This window comes from Filicampus tigris, chromosome 2 (genome assembly GCF_054856515.1).
Source record: "Filicampus tigris isolate MCC_2025a chromosome 2, RoL_Ftig_1.0, whole genome shotgun sequence".
Lineage (NCBI taxonomy): Eukaryota > Metazoa > Chordata > Actinopteri > Syngnathiformes > Syngnathidae > Filicampus > Filicampus tigris.
This window is the reverse complement of record NC_141218.1, coordinates 36977222-36986871: the sequence shown is the minus strand read 5'-3', so window position 1 is coordinate 36986871 and position 9650 is coordinate 36977222. Positions and strand designations below refer to the sequence as shown.

At 44.7% G+C, this 9650-nt stretch overlaps 1 long non-coding RNA gene across 1 annotated transcript in view; it reads right to left on the bottom strand.

The window, feature by feature from the left end:
- Positions 1-1027: 1027 nt before the first annotated feature.
- The window catches only part of LOC147152364 (uncharacterized), a 23278-nt gene continuing 14655 nt past the window's right edge, over positions 1028-9650 (bottom strand). Inside the window, exon 3 of the long non-coding RNA XR_015089772.1 lies at positions 1028-1078. This is a non-coding gene — a long non-coding RNA (uncharacterized LOC147152364). The remainder of the gene's footprint in view (positions 1079-9650) is intronic.

The following is a 9650-nucleotide window of genomic DNA, read 5'->3' as shown; positions in this document are numbered from 1 at the left end:
GTCCGGCCGCAACCCTCCACCCTTGACTTGGGTACCCGTCCAGCCGCAACCCTCCGGCCATATTCAAAATCATTGTCGACCCCTGTCCCATTCCGCCCCCGACCCCCCAAAAAAAAAAAAAAAACTTCCGTGATTGACGTCGCTGAGGGCTTTTTAAGGATCATCAGCTGGCTAATTTACTATTCCAACCCGCTGTGGACACGCTTCAAATGCGGCAGTAGTATTTACCCAACTGTGTGCTTCCTTGCATTGCGAGCCCCGGGGTTGGATTTGTCGTATTGTATAATTATTTGGGTCCAATAATTATAGAGAAGAGTCGTAGAAGAAGAAGTCACAGAAGTCATAGTAAAGTTACTTATTTATTTTGCACACTTCCCCTCTTTCCCGGCCTTCAAAATAAAAGCATACCAGCAAACCACTATACACTGCAGGTTTGCTATGGCGTATTTCCGGAAGTAGTGAATGCCAGAAAAAGTGCATGAACTCCACCTTGATGTGTTAGCGTCTGAATATACTCGTGGACACAAATTGTTTTGAAACAAGTCGGGGGGCGTCACTTCAAAAAGACAGCGACAACAATGCATATCGTGCCTGCTACAACCATAAAGGGATGACTTGACGATGCATTTAATTTTATTGCGAAAACGATCTGTAAGGTGGCGGCTAAGGGGGAACATGGGTGAGTAGCTTGTTTACTTTGAGTGATGGGACTTTGCAGCAGCAGCAGCAACAAGCTGCGTGGCTCATCCGTCTCCATGTGGGAAACTGTATGTTATCGCAACATGTGAGACTCCAACGTGCGCTGTATTTGGTAGTGCTCACGCTTTGATGTTGTCATTTAGATCCTTTGGGTCCATGCACGTTCTCAACTCACCATTCTTTTTCTTTGTGACAACCATGGAGTTGACCCAATCTGTAGGCTCTTGAACCTTTCTGATCACACCCAGGTTGATCATCCTGTCCAATTCTTGTTTGAGAGCTTCACGCAGCGGAGCTGGGACCCTACGTGGTGCATGCACCACTGGCTGGGCGCCTTCCTTTTGCTGTATTTTATAAATAAAGGGCAGTGTACCAAAACCTTCGAACACATCAGAGAAGTTTCGTACAATAGCATTAGTGTCACATTTTGAATCTGTCTCAATATAGTACTCTTTTCACTAGCCCTAACACTTCACAGCTCTTGTCACCCAACAGTGATTCACATTTGTCACTCACCAGAAAAAAGTGTACATTGTACACTTTACCTTTCACTTCGACATTCAGTTTACAGGTACCTAAAAACTCTATAGGTTGGCCATTGTAATCTTTCAAACCTGAACTCCTGTGTATTTTTGGCTTCACCTGCATTACAGTTAAGATAAGATAAGAAAGCCTTTATTGATCCCACAATGGGGAAATTTTCAGTGTTACAGCAGCAAAGATATAGGTCACACAGGGATGGCGGCATAATTTAGCCATTAATGCATAACATTAACTGCCAACATTCTGGATCAAACGTATGTAAATATACGCAGTAACATGTGTATATACACATGTATATACACACCAACATACATCTACATAAAAAGTACGAGGAACACTCATTTTAGCCTGTACATAGTACAGAGGGAAAATACTCTAAGTAAGTGACACGTTGCAGTGCTGTAGTGAAATGTAAGGAACAGCATTGGATAAAAATAAAACTAGACTAACAGTAGTGGGGAATGTTGAGTATTGCACGGTATTACAGTAGTGGGGAATGTTGGGTATTGCACGATATGAGCTCAGGTGCAGGACTGCACAATTGCACTAATGTCCGCCAGTTTGTAGAGACTACACAATGTTCTTATCAAAGAGTCTGACAGCAGCAGGAAAGAAGGAACGGCAGAATCTCTCCTTTGCACAGCGAGGGTGTAACAGTCTGTCACTGAAGGAGCTGTGGAGTGCTGTTAGGGTGCCCTGCAGGGGGTGGTCCAGGTTGTCCAGCATTGATGACAGCTTGGCCAACATCCTCCTGTCCCCCACCGAGTCCACAGAGTCCAGGGAGCAGCCCAGGACAGAGCCGGCCCTCCTGGCCAGTTTGTCCAGCCGCTTCTTGTCCCGGGCCGAGACACCGCCTGCCCAGGTGACCACTCCCTGGAAAATGATCGATGCAACCACCGAGTCATAAAAGTTCCTGAGGAGTGTCCCCTGAACCCCAAAAGGCCTCAGTCTCCTGAGTAGGAAGAGTCTGCTCTGACTTTTCCGATAGAGGGCGTCTGTGTTGTCGCTCCAGTCCAGTTAATTGTTCAGATGAACACCCAGGTACTTGGAAGTTGAGACTCTCTCAACATCTGTTCCCCAGATATTCACTGGTGCAGGTTCAGAGTGATGGCGCCTACCGAAATCCACCACCATTTCTTTGGATTTCCCCGCATTGATCAGGAGGCGGTTCTGCTGGCACTGTCCACAAAACCCTGAGTAAGTTCTCTGTACTCCCGATCATCTCCGCCTGTGATGAGGCCGACAATCGCAGAGTCATCAGAGAACTTCTGCAGGTGACAGATAGGGGTGTTGTAGTTGAAGTCTGAGGTGTAGCGGGTGAACTGGAAGGGAGCCAAGACAGTTCCCTGTGGGGCCCCCATGCTACAGAGGAGCACATCAGACACACAGTCCTGTGTCCTCACATACTGTGGCCGGTTTGTGAGGTAGTCCTGGATCCATGTGGTGAGGTGGTGGGCCACCTCGCCCGCTCCAGCTTGTCTCTCAATAGGGTGGGCTAGATGATGTTGAAAGCACTGGAGAAATCAAAGAACATGATCCTCACAGTGCTCCCCGCCTTCTGCAGGTGGGAGAGTGAAGTGTGGAGGAGGTAGATGATGCCATCATCCACACTGATGCCAGGCTGATATGCGAACTGGAGTGGGTCCATTGAGGAGCTCACCAGGGGGCGCAGGTGGACAAGGACCAGTCTCTCCAGGGTCTTCATCAGGTGGGACGTCAGCGCCACTGGTCTGAAGCTGTTGAGCTCCTTCGGGTGGGGGGGTCTTTGGCACCGGGACCAGGCAGGATGTTTTCCATAGCTGGGGGACTCTGCCCAGCTTCAGGCTCAGGTTGAAGATGTGCTGGACAATTCCACGCAGCTGGTCTGTGCAGGATTTGAGGAGCTGGGGGCTGATGGCATCTGGACCCGCTACCTTCCTCGCCTTAATCTTCTTCAGCTGGTTCTTCTCCTGAGATGTTGTGAAGGCCAAGGCTGGGCAGGAGGGAGTGGTGGCTATCTGGTGTAGCTGGGAGCTGGAGACTGTGGAGAAAAGAGGGGAGGGGGTGATACACCCAGCAGGAGGAGTAGGTGGGGGCTGCAGCAGGAGAGACTGAGTGGGGGCAGGCATCTGATCGAACCTATTGAAAAAGAGGTTCAGCTCATTTGCCCACTGCAGGTCCCCCCCAGTCCCGGTCTTGGGTTGTCCGTGGCCTGAGATGGTCTTTAGGCCCCTCCAGACTCCCCTGGCATTATTCTGAAGCAGCTGCTCCTCCATCCTCTTCCTGTAGGACCTTTTCCCCTCTCTGATCCTCCTCCTCAGCTGGCGCTGCACACTCTTCCGCTCCTCTATGTTGCCTGACGCAAAACCCCTCCTCTTCTCCTCCAGGAGAGCTTTTATGTCTGGTGTGATCCAGGGTTTGTTGTTGGAGAAACACCTTACTGTCCTGGTGGGTATGGTGTTCTCCATACAGAAATTTACATAGTCTGTAACAGTGTCCATTAGATTAATAATGTCTTCCCCGTGAGCATCGCTGAATAGTTCCCACACAGTTGTGCTGAAGCAGTCCTTTAAGGCCTCCTCGGCCTCTCCAGACCATCTCTGAATCGTGCGGGTCACAGCTGCGTACCAGAGGTTTGTACACAGACTGGAGAGCCACCAGGATGTGATCAGCTTTGCCCAGCGGGGGGAGGGGCAGTGATGTGTATGCCTCCTTGGTGTTGGCATAGAAAAGGTCCAGTGTTTTATTGTCTCTGGTGTGGCAGATGACATACTGTGTGAATGAAGGCAGAGAGGAAGAAGGGGAGGCATGATTGAAGTCACCAGAGATGAGTATCAGGGCATTTGGGTGCTGTGTTTGTAGCCTGCTCATTGCTGCAGTCAAGACATCACAGGCTGTGTCGCCGCTGGCAGCGGGGGGGGACGTAGACGGTCACCGCGATCACATGACTAAACTCTCGCGGGATGTAGAATGGCCTCATGCCAACAGCTAGCAGCTCAATATCCCTGCTGCAAAGCTCCTCCTTAATCGTGATGTGCCCAGGATTACACCATCTATCGTTCACAAACACAGCCAGCCCTCCTCCTTTCCTCTTTCCACTCTCCAGCGTCCTGTCCGCGCGTATGATTTGGAAGCCGTCCAATTCTACGACCGCGTTCGGCGTTAGCGCTGTTAGCCACGACACCGTGAATAGCATCAGGTTAGCCTCCCGGAAGTCCCTCTCATGCCGGGTAAGCGCCGCTAGCTCGTCCATCTTGTTGGGGAGAGATCTAACATTCCCCATGTTAACAGACGGGAGGACGGGATGGTATCGTCTCCTCCTTTCCCGGCGTTTAACCCCCGCACGAAATCCCCGTCTCTTCCTCCTCAGCTCACGGGGGATATCGGGTCTCGCCCCGGGAGCCGGCGCAGGGTTAGCACGGAGTGCTAACAGCTGATTCCCGCTGTAAACAATTGGGGCGCCGGACACAATCGCGCAAAAAATAGCCACCAGCAGCAGCAAGAATACCGCAGTTTGGTTGTCCATTGCTACGCAAGTTTACGACTATCAACTAAATGAAAAAGGTATGAGGTAGAGTAATAGTAAGGAACAAAAACACACGAAAAGGCTCACCGGTGAGCCGGAGCTGCTGTAGCGGGCTGCCACTCGCGCTGCGCCGGAAACGGAAAAAAAATTCAGATTTTGCTAATGAGATTTGCTTTTGCACCAGTATCCAGTCTCATTGTCACTGTAGTCCCATTGATCAGCACAGAAGTTATCCAATTATCATCATTTTTGTTGCTGTTGTCTTCTCCTCCTTCGTTTTCACAGTTTACCATGCCAACAAAGAAAGTGTCATTTAAATCTGTGACCTCCACCACATTCACGTGTTTGTCTCTCTTAGCCTCTTTCTTTTTGGTGAAACATTGTTTGGCAAAGTGATTCTTCCCATGGCAGCTGGAGAATTCTTTTCCAAATGCTGGACATTGCTTTGGCTTGTGCTGTGATCCACAACGCTTGCATAAAAACGTGGCGTCCTCGGTCCGCTGTGCAGTCGGAGCCGGCTGGCGTCTCCTTCTCTGAGATGACACAGGCCCCTGCTGCTCCTTCACTCATGGGTGGCGCTACACTTGACATCTCGCTGAACGTTTTCATATGCTTCAGGGACAGTTCGTAGGCTTGGCAAATTTTAACAGCCATGTCCAAAGACAACTCGGACTCGCGAAGATGTCTCTCTCTTAACTTTTTGTCTTCAACGCCAAAAACAATCTGGTCTCTGACCATAGAGTCCTTCAAAACACCTAAATTACAAGACTGCGCTTTCAAGCGTAAGGCCGTCAAAAAACTCTCAAACAAAACAAAAATGAGACTAAAACATGTATCTTTCATATGTCTTGTTTTTCCTTGGCGTGCAGTGAGCATCAAACTTTGCACGACGTCCAACGTCTCTCTATCATCAGCCGCATCAAACACGAAAGTATTATACACTTCAATGGCCTGTGGCCCCACAAGTGTTAGCAGCAGTGCTACCTTTCTTGGTCTTGTTGGAGTTTTTGTAGGTCTCGAGTCCATAAGCCCAATTAGCAATTTACAAAACAACTACTTACTCAATGCGTGTTTGTTTTATCTTTCAAGAAGGTATCCAATATAAATAAAGACTCACACAAATCGATTGAATTTTATCGTCAGTTTTCTTTACCATCTCTGAAGTTCAGGAATCATCTGAATCATCAGATCTGGGCAGCTTTTCCATCCTCAGGCAGAAAAGGGGCGCGGTCTAACATGCAGCCCTCACATTTATACTGTTTTCAAAATCCAAACATAATGTGGGTTGGTCTTCTCCTTGGCTGGCCCTGCCTATGGGGCTGATCTTCACCAGCTGGTCCCATGCTCAGATCAGGGCAGGCTGACTCTGAGACTTTGAACTGATTATGCGATGTGTAATTCCCAATTTGGTTTTTGGTTAACCTCTTGGCTAAAAGCCATTCTTATGGATTCAGATCCTTCAGACCATCTGAGGCCGACATAATTTAGAATTTAGTAATTTGTAAAAAAGAGCACCTCCCTCTTTTGACCCCACAAAAGTGGGGTCGCCATAAATTTAGACCCATGTAGTGTGCCATAAAAAAGATAGCCCCTGTGACTATGTGTGACCACTAATGAAATCAACCAATAAGTTTGCCACAGAAGGCCAAGCAAGAGAAAGGTCACAGCAAGATAACGGTCCGGCTCAAGTCACCTATCTAAACATATACGCCAAAGAGGCCAAGTCTAGCAACCCCATCTGAGTGACCTTATGGATCACTCAGCTAAAACTTGAGCTTTTCTGAAAAATGTTCATCCCTGTTTTGAACTGGCCTAAAGGTCAGTTCGTCCCACGCCCCGGTTTGTGTATCTAGGCCTATATGTAGGTGTGTGTGATCCCCTACTACTACTCGACAATGTTTCGAACCGTCCAAATAATCTTCTAAGTTAGAAATAATTTACTACCGGGAAATAAACAGGAAATGTTTACTGAAAGGGAGGGGGGCTATAAGTTAATGGGACAACTTAAATTTCAAGGTTCGCTATACACGCACAACAAAATAGTTTTACCTTTAGTATTCATGGAGTTAAATTTTGGAATAAGTAATGAAAGAATAAATGCACGGAAAAGCCTTAACATAAGGCAGTTTAAAACAAATACAAAGACATCATCTTCGCAAAGTATAGAAATTTAGGAAAGCCTACGTAACATGGACAAGTGTACATTTTATGGTACATTTCTATTTATATAATATTGTTTTGAAAGTGGCGGCACGATGGTCGACTGGTTAGCACGTCCGCCTCACAGTTCAGAGGTCGTGGGTTCGATCCCGGCTCCGGCCTCCCTGTGTGGAGTTTGCATGTTCTCCCCGTGCCTGCGTGGGTTTTCTCCGAGTACTCCGGTTTCCTCCCACATTCCAAAAACATGCATGGTAGGTTGATTGGACACCCCTAGGTGTGATTGTGAGTGCGGATGTTTGTTTGTCTCTGTGTGCCCTGCGATTGGCTGGCAACCAATTCAGGGTGTCCCCCGCTTACTGCCCGAAGACAGCTGGGATAGGCTCCAGCACGCGCGACCCTTGTGAGGATAAGCAGTATCGATGATGGATGTTTTAAAAGTATGAATTTCCTAATTGGGTGTAAATGTCCTATTGTTGCATTATAGCAAGAAATGTCCAGCATCTTTTTAGAATTATTGTTATAATTGTTCGTAATGTTCAACTGGTCGGAAAAGTATTTAATTACTAAAAGTGTATTTTGTGCATCTATCTTTGCCTGTGTCATATAAAACAGTCCACTTTCCCCAAAAATATTTTCACAACAAAATGTCAATTTCTCAACATATTTGTATTATACTTAAAACTCCAGCACTTCTTTTATTGATAACATTATCTTAGCAACTATGTCAACACCATTTCCCCAATAGCGTTTAAATATTTCCAAAAAATGTATAACACTCATTCAAAATAAAGCACTTTCTCTGTTCTTATTCAGTTTGTTTTGGACAATGTCCAAGCCTTAAATTTTAAAGAGGACATAATACATCCTCCAGCTAATCCTATCATTTGGTATCTCAATCACATTTTAAATGGTAATAATAATAATGACTCACACAGATTCCACTCCAATTGGGAGACAATAATTCAGTCAAATTTCATTCAAATTTCAGGTTTATCAACACATGTCTTGTGGTTTGTCCATTTGTAGTCCATTTATTCATTTACTTGATGGATGAATTTGGTTAATAAAAAATATTTCAGTAGAAATATTGCAAATCAGTACCTGGGAATGCAATGGGATTGATGCAATGGGTTGATCAGGCCCATGGACCCATTGTCCCCCAACCCCCGTATTTAATACAGATCACTTGGTAAATAGATAAAGAACTATTTAGTCAAATTTTCCGAACCAATTGCTGAGTATTCCCTGTCTTAAGGATATATATAGAACATGGAGAAAGAATGTATCAATTAAAACCTATCCCAAAACAGTTTTAATCTCCCAAAACAGATACTCACAATACCAACACATTCAATCTTTTAACAGCAAAAACAGAAACACAGTTCGTCTTAAAATTTATTCTGAATACTGCCAAAAACCTACACTTTTCCCACGTTTGTAGCCACAGAGGGCCAAGGGGTGGCCAACCCCCCTGACCACCTAGTGGAAAATTTGATACCTGTGATTTTCCTGCCACTTTCAGATGGATACAGTATTCTACGCTTTGACCTCTTGATCCCGTGTGAAAAAGGTTTTTAAAAGTTTCACCTGAAAATTACGTTTTAACTAATACGTGGATCACCTGTCCTTCAAACCCTCCATATACAAAACACATAAAATTTATGTCGTTTATGTATCTTATATATCTTCAGGATAATTCTACTCGTTTTGTGTAAGGAAGATATGATCCCTGCCATGTATAACCCATATACTGTAGGATTTTTCAATAATATTTAATATTGACTGCATATTTAAATAATACATTTACAAATGGGCTGAATGCAAACACTAAAATAATCTCTTTAAAGTCAAGAACATTCGATTCTCACAGTCAACGTCAATAAAATAATAATTTCACACTATAGAAACCAAACAACAATGATCAGTCATTGTTCATCATACCATCCACCGCCATGGTTTCATGAGATAAAATGCACACATACTCTATAAGGAGACACATACGGCACTCCTCAATGAGGTGTTGTTCAACTCTGGCCACCCCAGTGAAACATTTCTAGTTACGCCCCTGCTTTCTCCACCCATGGTCAAATAAAGCAAAAACAATGTGGTTAACAATGTGGAACAATGTGGTTAATTTAATTCAGTACGTCCAATAACAACAAATCCATAATTTCCTAATATCCATAAGTAATATTAATGTTAAATTGAGAGAAGAAAATAAATAAGAAATAATAATAATGATTGACCTCCAAAAAAATGTGTTCATTATCATTCTTATTCCCACCCTCCAGTGTCTAAATTCAACTCAACCATAATTAATAGGTCTACAATTGCTTCTAATTAGGGCTGGCAAAATTTCAAATGTCAAAAAGCATTAATTACAGAGATTAATCAAAATTTTATAACACATGAAAATGAACGCTGTTAACTCAGTTTTATTTACTTCCTGTGGCAGATTCCCTTTGCTCACTTTGCAGCCAAACTTAGAGCAGAGGTCACTGTCACCAAGACGGGCCTTTACGTAGTTTTCCTTTAAACACTTACTCTATGGTTCATTATAGAAATCCAAAATAATTTTCGAGTTTGCAAAGCCAAATTCAAATACCATGTTACTTGTACGTCTTTGGTGCGTTGTTCAACAGTTGGATTTTACAGGAAAAGAATACTATTCGGGGCTATACTTTTCATTTTTTCGTATTAATTCCAACATTTTACTCAAGTAAATATCGTTTCCAAGCCTTGT